This window comes from Diceros bicornis, chromosome 30, assembly GCF_020826845.1.
Source record: "Diceros bicornis minor isolate mBicDic1 chromosome 30, mDicBic1.mat.cur, whole genome shotgun sequence".
Lineage (NCBI taxonomy): Eukaryota > Metazoa > Chordata > Mammalia > Perissodactyla > Rhinocerotidae > Diceros > Diceros bicornis.
This window is the reverse complement of record NC_080769.1, coordinates 6028970-6044691: the sequence shown is the minus strand read 5'-3', so window position 1 is coordinate 6044691 and position 15722 is coordinate 6028970. Positions and strand designations below refer to the sequence as shown.

At 43.9% G+C, this 15722-nt stretch overlaps 1 protein-coding gene across 4 annotated transcripts in view; it reads right to left on the bottom strand.

Moving 5' to 3' along the window:
- The window catches only part of LOC131394519 (zinc finger protein 709-like), a 54525-nt gene that overhangs the window by 37793 nt on the left and 1010 nt on the right, over positions 1–15722 (bottom strand). The gene's annotated exons all lie outside the window — the stretch shown is intronic.

Genomic DNA, 15722 nt, shown 5'->3' with positions numbered 1-15722 from the left:
AAGGGCTGTCACACCAATACTACTTGCATATTGGGACTCATAGAGAGAAAGATAGATAAACCACACATACCCACATGGAAGCTTTACACAAACCTCATCACAGGCCCAGACCTTCACAAAGTGAATTGTTCTCACTCCCATCCCACCTGGTAGAGGGGTGTCTCCTGGCTCCCAAACCAATCCCCAAAGCGGGTGTCTCAGCTCCTCCAGATGGGGAAGGGATTTCACCCTTCCTCACACCACACTGGACAAACAGCACTTCTTTACAAAAAACACAAAATGGGAGCCTGGATGGCAGAGTCAAGGCCCAAAAAGGCTGGAGTCATGATATTCCAGCCCCTCTCCCTGCTATAAATGCATCCAGAAACTCCCTCATCACGAATTGTCCCTCTGTTGCTTTGCTTTTCTACTGTGAGCTCAGTGAGGGACAAAGGTGAGTATCTCCTCACTCAGCACCCAGGTCCTGTGCTGCAGGCTCCTTGGTAAACATCACCTCTGCTGTGGACTCATATTCACACACACCTCACTCAGTTCCCCCATGGTGGCCCCACCATCTTAACTGAACACTTTTTCCTTAGGATCCGTGTCCAATCTGTACCTTTGAGATCTTAATTTATGGAGGTGACTATGTGACAACATGGACAGGCCAATGTCATATAAAGATTTTTATTACTTACATTTCCCAAGATAAGAGGGCATGCCATGCCAGGCAGGGTCACAGGGATGGATCAGGTTTGCTCAGGAGGCAGAATCAGGAGCAGGACGAAAATCTAGGCCACAGCCTTTATTTGGGGTTCCATAGGAAATGTAAGTCAGGGCAGAGTAAGCAGCTTAGAACTGGCTACTTGGAACAACTCCAGCAGCCTTTGGGTCCTTAGTCATCTGGTACCTGGCCCTGGGTTGGTTTAGGGCAGGGGAAATATTGTCTGGTGTGTGAGAGGTGGATAAGGAGGTCTGTAGGGACAGGGCACTGGATTGGATGGTGTGCACATGAAAGGCCTGCTCACAACAAGCTGTCCACCACCAATGAGGAATTAGGTACTCCTGGGGGGGAGGGCAGTGTCTCCCTCTGTCTGAGAGACCCCAAGATGTCAAAACATCTTTAGAGACAGAAAATAAACACTTGATTAATACAATCAGAAAGAAGACAAGGATTTATCTGCTCACATCACTTCAATTCAACATGGTGAGGGAGGTGCTACCAGGGCAATTAGGCACCAAATGAAATAAAAGCATTCCAGATTTTAAGGACACACACAGATAGCCCCCCAGACAGACATACAAAATCTCACAGGCTTTCTCCCTGGACACACATGTGCACACACCCACACACAGACACCCAAAGTCACAAACCCTCAGAGACAACGGCCCAGAGACACACAGCCAGGTCCTCACACTCCTCTGCAGCTTTCTCTCCCTCCTTAGGACCAAGCGCCATCTGACACAGCACATACCTTACTTGTACCTCTTGTTTCTTGTCATTCTAGGAAGAATGTGAGCTTCAAGGGAACAGGGATATTTGTTCCCTTGGTTCACTGCAGCACCTACTAGAAGGCCTGGTACACAGGAGGAGATTACACTTATTGAACAACTGGCCTCACAGACACACATGCAAACACACACACTGGGCTTTACGCAGACCTCCTCACAGCCCATATCCACTTGATCGTAACAGAGTGAACTGTTTTTATGCTATCCTATGCGACAGAGGGGTGACTCCTAGCCCCTAAATCAATCTCCACAGGTGGGTCCATCTGCCCCTCCTGATGGTGAAAGGCCTTCACACTGCCTGAGCCCACACAGCACAATAGGTCATCTCTGTAGGAATCACAGCTGAGGAGCATCAAGAGGGGAGAGTCAGGGCCCACAATGGCTGCAGTGACCATGCTGTTAGCCCCTCATGCTGCTATGATCACTTCCAGAAATGCACCCCTCACCATGCGCCCCTTCCTCATTTTGCTTTCCCAGTGGAAGCTGAGTGTGGACAACAAAGGTCTGTGCATCCTCACCCAGGTGCTGTGTCCTCCCCTGCGGTCTCCGTGGCCTGGGATCCACCACTTCCTGAGGTCTCACCTGCATGCACTCCTCATGCAGGTCAGCCCCACAAGCCATCCTCACTGAGGCCTTGATCACTGCCCCAACCTGGAATGATTGCTGATGGGAGGAGAAGGCCTCATGACTCAGAGCCCAGGTCTCCCAGCCACAGACATCTCTTTGGGGACCCAGGAAAGCACTGGAAGTTGTTGCAAGAGCAGGTAGGGATGTAGCTTGACCCACTTGTGCCTCTTCCCTCATGAAAAAGTAGACCTGGCCTCCGACAAAGGAGACAGGTTACAACCTCCTGCAGCTGTGCACATCAGGGAAGTTAGAAATCCCCACCGTCTCCCACCACTTCCTTTGGTGTGGTGCCCTTTGCATTCTGGGAGCCATGTGAAGGGTGGGGGCCCTGCAACTGTGGAAGGTCTGACTGAGATGGCTATTTCCCACAGGCCTCGGGGCTGGAACTCTGAAGGGTGAGTCCAGTTCCAGAAAAAGTAAGCACCGGCCTTGGTGGGTGGGCTCCAAACTCACTCTGGAGGCAGGTTCTGAGGTGAGTGAGCCAGGAATGGTCAGCACATGAGCCACTGAAACCACAGAGTGGAATGGGCCAGAGATCTCAGGGAGAGTGATTTAGGTACAGCTGGGCACCTGAGGGACTCCCAGAGCTAGGACAAGGGAGGGCATATCTTTTTGACATTGTTGGTTGTATTGAGACTATTGTGAAACTGTGCTTGTTGGTGCAGAGATGACGTTTATGTGACAGTGGGGAGTATTGTGCTCCAGGGGCCTGTGCCTCATGACATGGGTTCTGGGTTCTGCCACTGCCTCACCTCATGGTCACCTGGGGTTGCAAATGTGAAAACAAATACAGGAAATCTCACCTAAAGTGGAGTCAGGAAGCCCTGAAGGTGGGGCTCTCATGCACTACTACTCACCATACCTTGCAGACCCTGAACAGGAAGAAGTACCTCTCATTCCCCAATAGGAGGAAGCTTACTTGACAGACCCCAGCAGGAGGAAGGAAGAATTTCTCCTTGCCCAGCAACACCCCAGCCAATGAGAAACCACCACACTCAGCCACCGTCACCACCTTGAACTCTCATTTTCCTTCAATGGACTTTTGTTGCAAACAACCTCTCCCAGCTTCCTCCTGTCCTCTAGGAAAATAACTCTGTGTGGTACTGTTCTCCCTACCTGCCTATGGTTCACCATAGTTTGCATGACCTGAATTGTACTCCCTCTGCAATTCTCAAGTAAGTCATTCTACCAGTAACAAAAACCGGCTCTTAATTTTAAGGTCAATACAACAGAGAAAATTTCCAGAGTGGGACAAGTGTTGCATTTAAACATGTTTCTCAGCCAGGAGGCACAGAGTAGTCTTCAGATGGGAAATTTAAAAGCTCAAGATCTGCTATGGGAAGACATGATGTTGATGCCCAAGGATTAGATGAGGATGTACCCAGGCAGACTCCACTTGTGGGGATGTGTTAGATGCACCTTTTTTCTTCAGACCACCACATTCCCAGGATATGACCCGGGAAACCTGGTGTCAACTCAAAGATGGATGCCAGGGGCCCTATCAATTTCTCACCAGTTATGTGAATGGTATGTAGGCAGGTGTATCTCTAGAGGGAGTTTTCTAACTTCAGACTGGGTACCAGGAAAAGTCTATGGTGGCCTATATCCTTCTTCCCCTGTCCAACCACACCTTCCTAAGAAGGAAACCAAGGTGGTGGGAGGAAGTGTTGCACACACAGCAATCAAAGTTCAAAAGAGTTTAACATTCTCCTAGCATGTGAAAATATTTGTTATTTTCTATTAATTTTTTCAGTATATACACATACCATTTTGAGTAGGTGTGAGATTTCACAAATGCATAGTTATACCACCATCAGCATGGGGAAAACTCCATCAGCCCAAAGGAACACTCGCATGGTACCCATTTGTACTGAACCCTCCCACCCTTAAGAACTGATCTGTTTTAGGTTCTGATACCTTTGTCTTTTCCAGAATGTCATATAAGTGGAACACCATGTTGCCTTATGGGTTCTATTTGGAAACTTTGATGCCACTTTTGTAAGAGTGCATAATTATATAAATCTTGCAGTGTTCTTGTGAATTTAAAATTTTTGACATTGCCCATTATGCCTTCAAAACTAAGAGATTCCTCTGTTGTGAGCTCTGTGAATTTGGGTAAGACCCCTTGCTTCTTTCTTTATTTGCATCATGGGAGGAAGTAAAGGGGTAGGGGATCAAATGTGGTACTAATAATTACAAAATCACATAATCTCTACACTCCTAGGAAAACATAAATTAGCACTGGAAAAATAGTAACAAGTTTGGATTTCCACTGTTGGTTAGTGAAACAAAAGCTGTCAAGTTTTACCCCATCTTCCATAACATCTCCTGGAAATGTAAACATATGGAAATGATCCCTGAAAACAGCAAAAATGGCTTTGGGGACTTTGTGCATCATTGAAACAAAAACCTTCCAGCTACTCCTCTTATGAAAAGGCATAGAAAATTTCCCAGTTTGAGGATGTCAAATTTACCTCCTTTGCCACCACACAGGATATTACTCAAAATGACACTGTGTGTCTGTCTACAGCTCTCCTCAGTTATTGCTTAAATCATTACCCTCTAAACATTCACAGCTCTTTTTAGTGATTTAACAAGGAAATTACATTGAACTTGCACAGATATCACTCTACTCATAGGAAACCCGTGATGGGTTACAACTGTGCAGATGACCAGAACCCTTCCTCAGACTGGGAGAAACTCGAAGGATTCATGAGGTAGAAGTTATGTCACTCAGTCTGAATAGCAGCTAAATGATATGTTGAATCTAAAGGTGATCTTCAGTCCTTACAACTGACATTAAACAGAAACATAAATACCACAAATACCTGTGGCCCAAAGCAAGGGAAGTCTCGAGTTCCAGACACCCATATATCTGGATCATGATCAAATAGCACATGCATGAAAATGTTTAACCACGGCTAAAATGAAGATGAACTCTTTCTATTCCTCTTTCTTTATGGGAACCACTGCTGCTACTCCCGGGAACGCAGGACTTTTGGTATTGCTGTCCATTGTTTATACCCACACCCGAGAAGTTAACTTCCTACAGTGTTAAGATATACTGGATAGGAAAACAATGATCAATGATGACATCCTCACTCACTGAGACCTCTAACTACCATAGATATGCATCCATCAATAGATGGATGGATAGAGAAGTTGTGGCATATATATATATATATATATATATATATATATATATATATATATGGACAATGGAGTATTATTCAGCCATTAAAAAAACAACAAGGAAATCCTACAATTTGTGAAAACGAATGAAACTTGAAGGCACTATGCTAAGTGAAACAGACAAAGACAAATACTTTATGATCCCACTTATACGTGGAATCTAAAAAAACACACAAAAACAAACTCATAGAAAAAGAGATCAGACTTTTGGTTACCAGAAGTAGGGGGGTGGCAATTGGAGAAAGGTGATCATAAGGTACAAACTTCCAGTTATATGATAAATAAGTACTAGCGATGTACTGTACAACGTGACAACTATAGCTAACACTGTTGTATATAGGAAAGCTGTTAAGAGGACAAATCCTAAAAGTGCTCATCACAAAGAGATTATTCTTTTCTTCTTTCTTTTCTTTTTATTCTATCTATATGAGAAGATGAATGTTAGCTGATCTACTGTGGTAATCATTTCACAGTATGTGTAAATAAAACCATCATGTTGTAAACCTTAAATTTATAGAGTCATGTATGGCCATTTTTTCTCAATAAAACTGGTGAAAAAAAGGAGTCAGAGACTTCTGATTTCTGATCTGTCACGTAAGGAGCTTAAAGCTAGATTCCAGTCCTCAGAAGAAAAAAGCCAAGAAACTTGAAATCAACAACTCTTCCATCAGAGAATTGAGGCCACAGGGTAAACCACTGTCTCCATTTTACAAAGAGAGACAAAACAGTAGCCATTTAAAAATATACCCAAAATCTTCTATTCTTAACAAAGCATGCCCTAAAAACAACCTATTTAACAAGAGCTTTAATGACTACGATTTTCCAAGAGCTGAACTGACCTGGGGGAGAGAAACAGCCAACTTGAGTCTGTTCTAGCCTTTTCTGATCTCAAAGCTGGGGCAATTGTGAAGACAATGGGTTGTTTTTTCCCCTAGTGACATTAAATACTTGGTGTCTGTTCCAATGCCACTTCTCCAACTCTACATCACCGAAGAGGTATCCAACAGTTCAATTCAATTCGAATACTAACTATCCAGGGTTCATGTCCAACTCCACAGGTTAAGAGCTCATTCCCACAAACTGCCCCTTCTTTAGATGCCAACACAAATGGGGTGCCCAGGCTACCAACGTTTCTACTCGGCCATCCATAAATTCCTAGATTCCCTTAACACCTTATTACACTTGGTAATTTACTGAAACAATTGCGAGACCTCTGAAAACTGCTTTAATTACTATTATTGGTTTACTATTAAGGATATAACTCAGGAATAGATAAAAGGGAGAGATGCATAGGGCAAAGTACAGAAGAGGTATGAGGGAGGGGAGTGGAGGTGGAGGCGGGCTGCAGAGATTCCATATCCTCTCTGGACACTCCACCCTCCCAGGACCTGAATGTGTTCACCAACATAGAAACTCTCTGAACTCTATCTTTAAGTGTTCTAATGGAGGTTTCAATACATGGACACAATTTATCAAATCACTGTCCATTGGTGATTACCTCAGTCTCCAGCCCTGCTCCTCTCCACAGAGGCTGGGAGCTAGGTCTGTAATTTCCAAGCCTCTAATCAAGGCTTAATGTTTCTAGTGTCCAATCCCCATCCTTAAGCTATCTAGGAGCTGGCCAAGAGTTGCCTGATTAAAACAGAAAACACTCTATCACCTTATCACTCAAGCAATCCCAAGGGCTTCAAGAGGATTTTGCTGAGAATTGAGAACAAAGATCAAATATTTTTCTTATTATATCACAGAAGGTCAAGCCCTGGGACACAGGCTCACTAAAAGATTGAGACCAAATCACTGGACTGGAGAATGCTTCCCCTCTGCCCACGCCTACCTCTATGTCAACTGGGCTCTTGTTTAATAGTAGTGGACTACACGGAAAGGACTAGATCCTTTCCAGTAAAATCAAGAAGAAAGCAAGGATGGCCCCTCTCACCACTTTTCATCAACTTTGTACTGGAATTCTTAGTTAATGCAATTAGAACAAAAAGGAAATAAAACATACATAGATTGAGAAGCAGGAAATAAAAATGTCCTTGTGGCACAAGATTGTCTATGAAGAAAATCTCAAAGAATCCCCAATAACAAAGAAACCCCTTCAACTAAGAAGAGAGTAGCGGAAGGTTGAAAGATAAAATGTTAATATACAAAAGTCTATTATTTCCTATAGTTCCACACAAAAATGAACGCATCTTTGACAAAACACCAAAGGCGATTCAATGGGAAAACATAGCCTTTTCAACAAATAATGCCAGAAAAACTGGCCAACTGCATGCCAAAAAAAAAAAAAAGAACCTAGACACAGACTTTATGCTTTTCACAAAAATTAATTTAAAGTGAATCATAGGTCTTAATATAAAATGTAAAACCATAATACTCCCAAAAGATAACATAGGAGAAAATCTAGCTGACCTTGGGTTTAGTGATTAATTTTTAGACACAACATGAAAAGCAAGATCCAAGATAGAAAAAAATTAGTTTGACTTCATTAAAAAGAAAATCTTGGGGCCGGCCCAGTGGCACAAACCGTTAAGTGCGCGCGCTCTGCTGTGGCGGCCCGGAGTTCGCCGGTTCGGATCCCGGGTGCGCACCAATGCACCGCTTGGCAAGCCATGGTGTGGCGGCGTCCCATATAAAGTGGAGGAGGATGGGCACGGATGTTAGCCCAGGGCCAGTCTTCCTCAGCAAAAAAAAAAGAGGAGGACTGGCAGATGTTAGCACAGGGCTGATCTTCCTCACAAAAAAAAAAAAAAAGAAAGAAAATCTTGTGAGCAGTGAAACACAGTGTTAAGTGAATGAAAACACAAGTCACAGACCGGCAGATAATCTTTATCTGATTAAGGACTGGTACCCAAACATTCAAAGAACTCCCAAAAGTCAACAAAAGGAAGACGACCCAGTTAAAAATGGGTAAATGGTCTGAACATACACTTCAACAATGATATATAGATGGTAAATAAGCACATGAAAACACGCTCAAAATCATACAGCACTAGGAAATTACAAGTAAAAGAAGAATGAGGTATCCCTAGACACTTACTACAATGGATAAAATTAAAAACACTGAAAACATCAAACGACGATGAAGATGGAGAGCAACAGGAACCCTCATGCATTGCTGGTGGGAATGGTGAATTGTATGCCTATTTTGGAAGAGAGGCAGTTTCTTAAAACAAAGTCTACTCTTAGCATATGATACAGCAATCGTGTTCGTCAAACTTACCTGACTAAGTCGAAAACTGATGTTCACTAAAATTTCTGCATGTGAATGTTTATAGGAACTTTATGTATAACTGTCAAGACCTAAATGTAACCAAAATAATTTCAATAAGCGAGTTGATAAAAAATCATGAGTATATCCGTAGGATAAAACATTCTTCAGTGATGAATAGAAACGAGGTTATCAAGCCAAAAAGACAGGGAGAAACTTTAAAATCATATTGCTAATGAAAGAAGCCAATATGACAAGACTATACACTGTATGATTCCAAGCATGTGACTTTCTGGAAAAGATGAAATATAAGACACTGAATGATCACTGGTTGGTAGGGATTTGGAGGAGGGAGGGAGGGATGAATGAATAGGTGGAGCATGGGAGATTTTTAGAACAGTGCAAGTATCCCATATGATACAGAAATGATGGAGACAGGTCATTCTACATTAGCCAAAGCCCAGAGATTGTATAACACAGAGTCAACACTAATGTAAACTATGAATGTTTGTGCATCAAATTGGCTCATTAAATGTAACAAATGTACGACAGTAACACAAGATATAAAATATAGGGCAAACTGTGTGGAGGCAGAGGGGTTATGTGGGAAATCTCTGTACTTTCTGATCAAGTTTTCTATAAACCTAAACCTAATCTGTAAAGTCAACTAGGAAAAGAAAAGATAAAGATGGGCACATTAATATTCACCCCTGGGGCCAGCCCAGTGGTGTAGCGGTTAAGTTCCCGTGCTCCACTTTGGTGGCAAGGGGTTCACCAGTTTGGATCCTGGGCGAGGACCTATGCACTGCTCATGAAGCCATGCTGAGGCGGCGTTCCACATAGAGCAACTAGAAGGATGTTCAACTATGACATACAACTATCTGCTGGGGCTTTGGGGAGAAAAAAGGAGGAAGATTGGCAACAGATGTTAGCTCAGGGCCAATCTTTCTCAAAAAAAAAAAAAAATTCACCCCGATGACTGGCTGATGACAGAAACAGACCATCTTTCATTCAATCAATTTAAACTTATTTCAGTAAGCCATTATGGTGCTCTATGAGGCCTGCACCCTGAGAATTGGAAGAGAGAAGAAATTTCTATTGAATACCTTGTTAAGAGCCTAGCACTGTATATTCTGAGAAGTGAAATGAGTGCCTCCATTACTATCAATAGTGTCTGGAACCCCCATGTGGATAAAAATTGTCCTGGCAAGGCTTTGTGTGTGGCCTTCATATGTGGAGAGACAAATGTTATTTTGTAGGTAACTATGAGGCAAGAGATTCCTGGAGTTCTTTTCCACAAAAGGGCAACTCTCAGGGAATCACCCCCAGTCTGTAATGTCTGCAGCTGGAGCCCATTGTTGGTTGGTGCTAAGATGACTGCTGGATGTATGGTCAGTGTGATGACCTTTGGGCCCAGTCCTTCATCAGAGATGTCCCAATTCAGAAATGAAAAGCAACTCTACCTGAGCTCCATCATGTACAAATGAGGTGATGCTGTCCCTAAAGTCTATGAATTCTCATTACTTTTCACTCAGGGAGTTCTACGGAACTCCCCAGGGAGCCTGGGGGTCTGAGAGAGGGGTGAGCTTTTTCAGCACCATGGCACCTCGCAAGGGACTGGGAAGAGGGAAGGCCCACCCCTCCTGCAGGTAGGATATCCCAGAGGCCGAGGTTTGGGTCCATCATGTCTCCAGGGGTCTCAGTAGCCATGCTGTGCTCTTGGGGTACTGTTTCCAAGGCCCAAGCCAAAATGGACTGCTGGATAGAGGTCCCATGCTCATGCCCATCTACTTTCAGGTTAGCCTCGTAAGTAGAGATAACTGCAGCTCTAATGACATATAGTCTGGTGCCTAGGGCAGATTCTTGGACAACTTAAGGCTATCATGGTTACCCCAGGAAGTGTGACAGAAGGTCACTGATGCCTCTATAGTGCAAGCGACTCTGAGGGCACTAATAGGAGCGTTTGCTGTATGACAATTTGGAGAGAATCTCCAGACATTTGTGGTAGGGGTGCTCATTCAAGGTGGCAAATTTGCAAGTAACAGCACAAATAGGCTCAAGTAAAATCTGTAAACAAGGAATATACTGCCTCCCAAACATCAAGAGACTCTAGTAGATGTTGTGGGTACTCAGAGGAAAAATAGCTAATTTTTCTCCTTCAGAGAAGGAGCGGGTCTGATTATCAAATAATTTTCATAAATTTAACAAAGTTGTCAGGGCCTCATATTATACGTGTGGCAATGTCCCATCCACTTTTTGTGAGCTCCTTTTTCAATATTTTTAAGTCCTGAATGTTCTCAGAGGACATGTCATTAATGTAATATCACACCTGTGTTCTTGGAGCAACCAGGATGCAGTTCAGATCCTGCTGCAAGGACTGTGTGGGAGGGCACAGCTGTTGAGGATCCACGAGGATAATCCAGTAAAGGTGCATCATGTCCCTTCAGAGGGGGAGGCCAAGTGCAGCTGAGAGGCTGTTGACATAGGCACTGAACAGAACAGACTTAGCCAAATCTGTGACAGCAGGATATTTATCACTTGCTGATTGGTTGTAGTCAGTAATTTCCACACTGTTGGGGACCGGGTATAGAGGTCTGTGTGCTGCAACCATAGCCTCAGGTTGAGGTAAACCACTCTGAGGTGTCATTCGTCCTTTCCAGGTTTAATAAGATAAATTGGGCTGTTAAAAGGATCACTGGGAATAATCAACCCTTCACTAACTAGGTTTTTTAAACAGTTTTCAATCCTTCAAGGCCCTGTGTAATTTACAATGGGCCATATTAACTACTTGATTTGGAGGGTAAAATCCCTGCGGTCACAATTTGTCAAGCCAATTTGTAAGTGGCAAAGACTTCATTTAATTTTAATTCTTGATCATTGGATCAGAGCTTCCCAGCTCACTATGGAATGATTTAGGACAATGAGTGTTATGACCACGGAGAACTCAGGCAGGACCATAGTTCTGATGGTTAAGGAGAAACACTTGTCCTATTTGTCCTCTATATTATATTCATTAACACCCCTAAGATCATTGGCAGCACCTTCCTTAAATTTAGTGGGATCCCGGTATAACTGTAATTTGACACCTAGTATTTATTAACTGCTTGAAGGTTTCTGAATTAGTGCATTACATCAGACAGCAAAATTAATTCAGAACCTATGTTGTGGAGGCCCAAAAGCCAAGCAATGTAGCTTTATCTGTTTAGTTATGTAAACTCTTTATTATATTTTGGATTTCCAATTGGTTCAAACTGGACTTTTCTTTCAGTACTTTTTTCTTTTGTTCCCTCCTTCTTGTCCTTCCCTGTTTTGTTATTTTGGTCATTGGGTATACTTCGGGAAAAGGCATCATCTCTACCCTGGTATTTATATATTTTTTCTTCCCAAGAGCCTCAAAACAGTGCCAGCAAGCTTAGGAGCGTCCCTGATGACCACCGGGTGCTTTAGTGAGTTTAAGGTCCCTGGACTTAAGGTCAGGTTCGAACTAATCCCTTTCCTGTGCCACAGGGGTGCCATGGGTGTTGTCCCCTATAGCCCCAAGGGTCAGGATCTTTGTCACGGTGGAGACAGGGGCAGCAGCAGCAGCAGCAGCGGTACTTAAGGATCTGGTATTAGTGATATCGGCTCAAGACAAGGTTGACATAAGTGAAGCCATATTGTAGAAAAGAAAAACTATATTGTAATTTTGAATGACCTCTGACTAACTAACCCAGCTGGATATGCACCCTCCAGATCTAACTGCTCTGTAGATTTTACGATCCCTGCTGTGCATGTACCTCCCAGCTGCGATGAGGATAACTTTGTTTTTTTTGAGTTCCTTAGGAATGTGATGACCCCCAAAGGAAAAATCTATCCTGATAGCCATCATCAGTGAAAACTGAAAGATCTGGTGTGGCACTCCCAGTCTGTAACACCAGAAGGTCAACATTCCTAAACCGCTCTCCAATAACCCAATGGCCTATGTAACTGCTGTAAGATTTTGTGCCCCCTTAAGATGGTTCTTTTGGACATGAGTCAGCCATCTTCCCTCTTGCTGGCAAGCTGTAATAAAAAAGTCCTTTTTCTTCTACCACCTTGCCTCTTGACTACTGGCACGTCTTGAGGTGAGCAGAAGGCCCCACGTTGGGCAGTAACATTAGGAGTGTGGACTCCACCTGCCATCTACTGGCTGCCTTTCCCCCTCTCTTGTCCTTGTCTTTTTAAATGACAGCTGCTTCATTTCAAGAAGGGACCACTGATGAAGTCCCCTCTTGCACAAGGTATAGTCTCCCTGTGCCACCCCCATCCCTGGGATATTTCAGGGCCAAAGCAGCCTCTGACACAGCTTCACTCTAACACACACATTAATCCCAGCAAAGACACTGAAACAGGACCACTTTAAAGAGACCCCAATCCCATAACCCTGCTCTGAAATGCCTATAAATTCTTAAAATTTCCAACTCTGCTCAGCTGAACCTAGAACTGAGGCTTGGTGGGTCAACACTGCCACACGGGGCAGCACAGCTCACAGCACAGGCTCCCCAGCAAGCAGCAGCCCACAGTGCAGGCCACCACCAGGTAGCAGAGCAGGTGAGCAAGTCAGAGCAGGAGCAGACAGACCCACGGGTGGGGGTCATGTCTGGACATGCTGCTCAGGGCACAACTGTTATGGTCACTGCAGAGGGGTGGGTCCCTTGTTGACACTGATGCCAGGGTGGCCCGTGCACGCACACACACACACACACACACACACACACACACAGGGTAAGAAAAGGCTTAGGACTCACATAATAGAGGTTTTGGGAGGGCAGGGGTGGCCTCTCAGGCAGCTCTGAAATGGCTTTAGAGAACAAAAAAGAATCTTGGCCTGGGTGTTCACCGGGGTTAGATAGAAAGTAAGGCCAGGGTAAGAGTTCTGCACACAGGCAGGGGCTTGTGTGGTGGAATCTCCTGCCTGCTCTAGAGGAGAGAACACCCAGGCTTTCTCATCAGCTTGTCCCAGTGGGGGCACAAGGGGAAGAGGGTGGGGTGGGGCTTCAGCTGGGAGCAATTAAACACCCAAAAGTATGGAGTCCAATCATTCATTAAAAGGACAAAATTGGGTAAAAAGACATGCATTTGCAATTGTTTGTTTTTATACGCAGAAACACTAACAGGGGCCTAAAAAATAACACTGTTTATTTGGTGGTGACTTGAGTAACAGCACTGGAGGGGACCAGGATATGTTGGCCATGAGTCTCTTAACTTAGACTTTGCTGTCTTACAGATTTATTTTAAAAAAAAAAGCCCAAGAAACTGATATATACTATATTATATTATTTAACAGTCTTTAATTTTAACTTTTGTACATAGGAAACCATTTTAGAATTTAATTCTTTTAAACACTAACAGTTACAAAAGTGCAAACCACAAAAATGAAAATTTTCAAATCCTTCCTAATTAAAAGGAGAAGCTGCATCCTAGTTGTCCTTCACCTATATCTCACACTGGGGGGATTTTCAGGAATAAGTAGCATATTACGTTGCGATAGGGGTTTCAATTTAACCCCAAAAATGTATGTATTTTCAAAGATTTACATAAGCTTTCAGAGGTTTTCCTCACATCAATTAAAACAGAAATCAATTGCTTTAGCCTTTTAAATTTCTATGTTCTCTAGAGACATGCACATAGAAAAATGGATCTAAAAATTAAAAATGTGCTAAAAAAAACTGAATACATTTATGTCACATCTTGAAATTCTCTTGCCTGAAATGAAAAAAATTTCAGTGTGTTTGGTTCCACAATTTTTTTGCTTTCCTCACATCCTATCTCTCAATTGAACAGTGTCAGGGCCCAAGTGCCAAGGGAAACCAGAGCCAAAGGGCTGCACTATTCAACCGATAAAGGAATCCAAAGGAAAGAAACACAAATATTGGAATCAGCACAGATCAGCAGCCTGCTTCCCACAGGACAGAAGGAAAGCCACCTTCAGAAGGTTCCATATTCCTGACCTTCCTGGTTGAGACAGAACCCCTGCAGTGGGTCAGTCCCTGGTGAAGGAGGGTGGGGCACCTGAGCAGCCACAGGAGTGAACTCTGGGAGCTCCACACACCCTCCTCTCCCCAGGGAATAATGCAAATGCTCCCTCTCTCAGGCTTCCCTTCTCACAATGAGGAAAACTCGGCTGGAGTCAGTTTAAGGTTCTGACCCAAATGAACTCCCAAATCAACGAACCCTGATCCAGGACACAAAAGTACTGATTTCACAGACTTTCTCAATGTAAACAAGTTACACTCTGAGCGCCCCTACACTGTGGATGCAAAACTGCAATTTATGTCTAGAAACAGGCCCAAGGAAATCACAGTTACAACCTCAGAAAGGGCATCACTCCCCACCCCCATGTGCACGTGCACCCCCAGCTTTCCAGGGCTCTGCAGCTCCTCTCAGTATAGAGGCTCCTTCCATGGGGGGTGTGAGCAGTAGGACACCTGCAGGGGGAGGCTCCCCAGGAAGAACAACTGGGCCTTCATTCCTTCCCTTGGGAGGCCCAAGGGGGCCTTAGCTTAGATCCACTGCCCTCAGGCCTCTGCCCTCACTGGAGTTTTTTTGGACCACCACTATCTTTTTTTTTTTGAGGAAGATCACCCCTGAGCTAACATCTAGTGCCAATCCTCCTTTTTTTCCCCTTTTTCTCCCCAAAGCCCCAGTAGATAGTTGTATGTCATAGTTACACATCCTTCTAGTTGCCGCATGTGGGACGCCGCCTCAGCATGACCGGACAAGCGGTGCGTCCATGCGCGCCCAGGATCCGAACCCCGGGCTGCCAGTAGCCGAGCGCACGCACTTAACCGCTAAGCCACGGGGCCGGCCCCCACCACTGATACCTTAAATGACACAAATCCAGTGTTTGATCAATCCAGCTAAAACACCTGAACCAGTCTTTATGTGGAAATGAGGGAAAAAAAATTGTATGGCATTTTGCTGACTCAACAAGAAACCCCACAGGAAGGTACTGCATTACAAAAAAAAAAAGCTGTTAATTAATTATTTCCATGACAAGAGATTGTTTTATAAACTATTAATCACACTTGAGCACTTCAGGTCTGCCAGTCTAAGCCCTGGAAATCCATTTGAACTCACACGAGGTAGAAGAACAGACCTCAGAACATTAGAAACATGCTTGGGGAGGAAAAAAAGAAAAACAATTTTTAAATCAAACAACGACCTACTGGAATGTTTTATT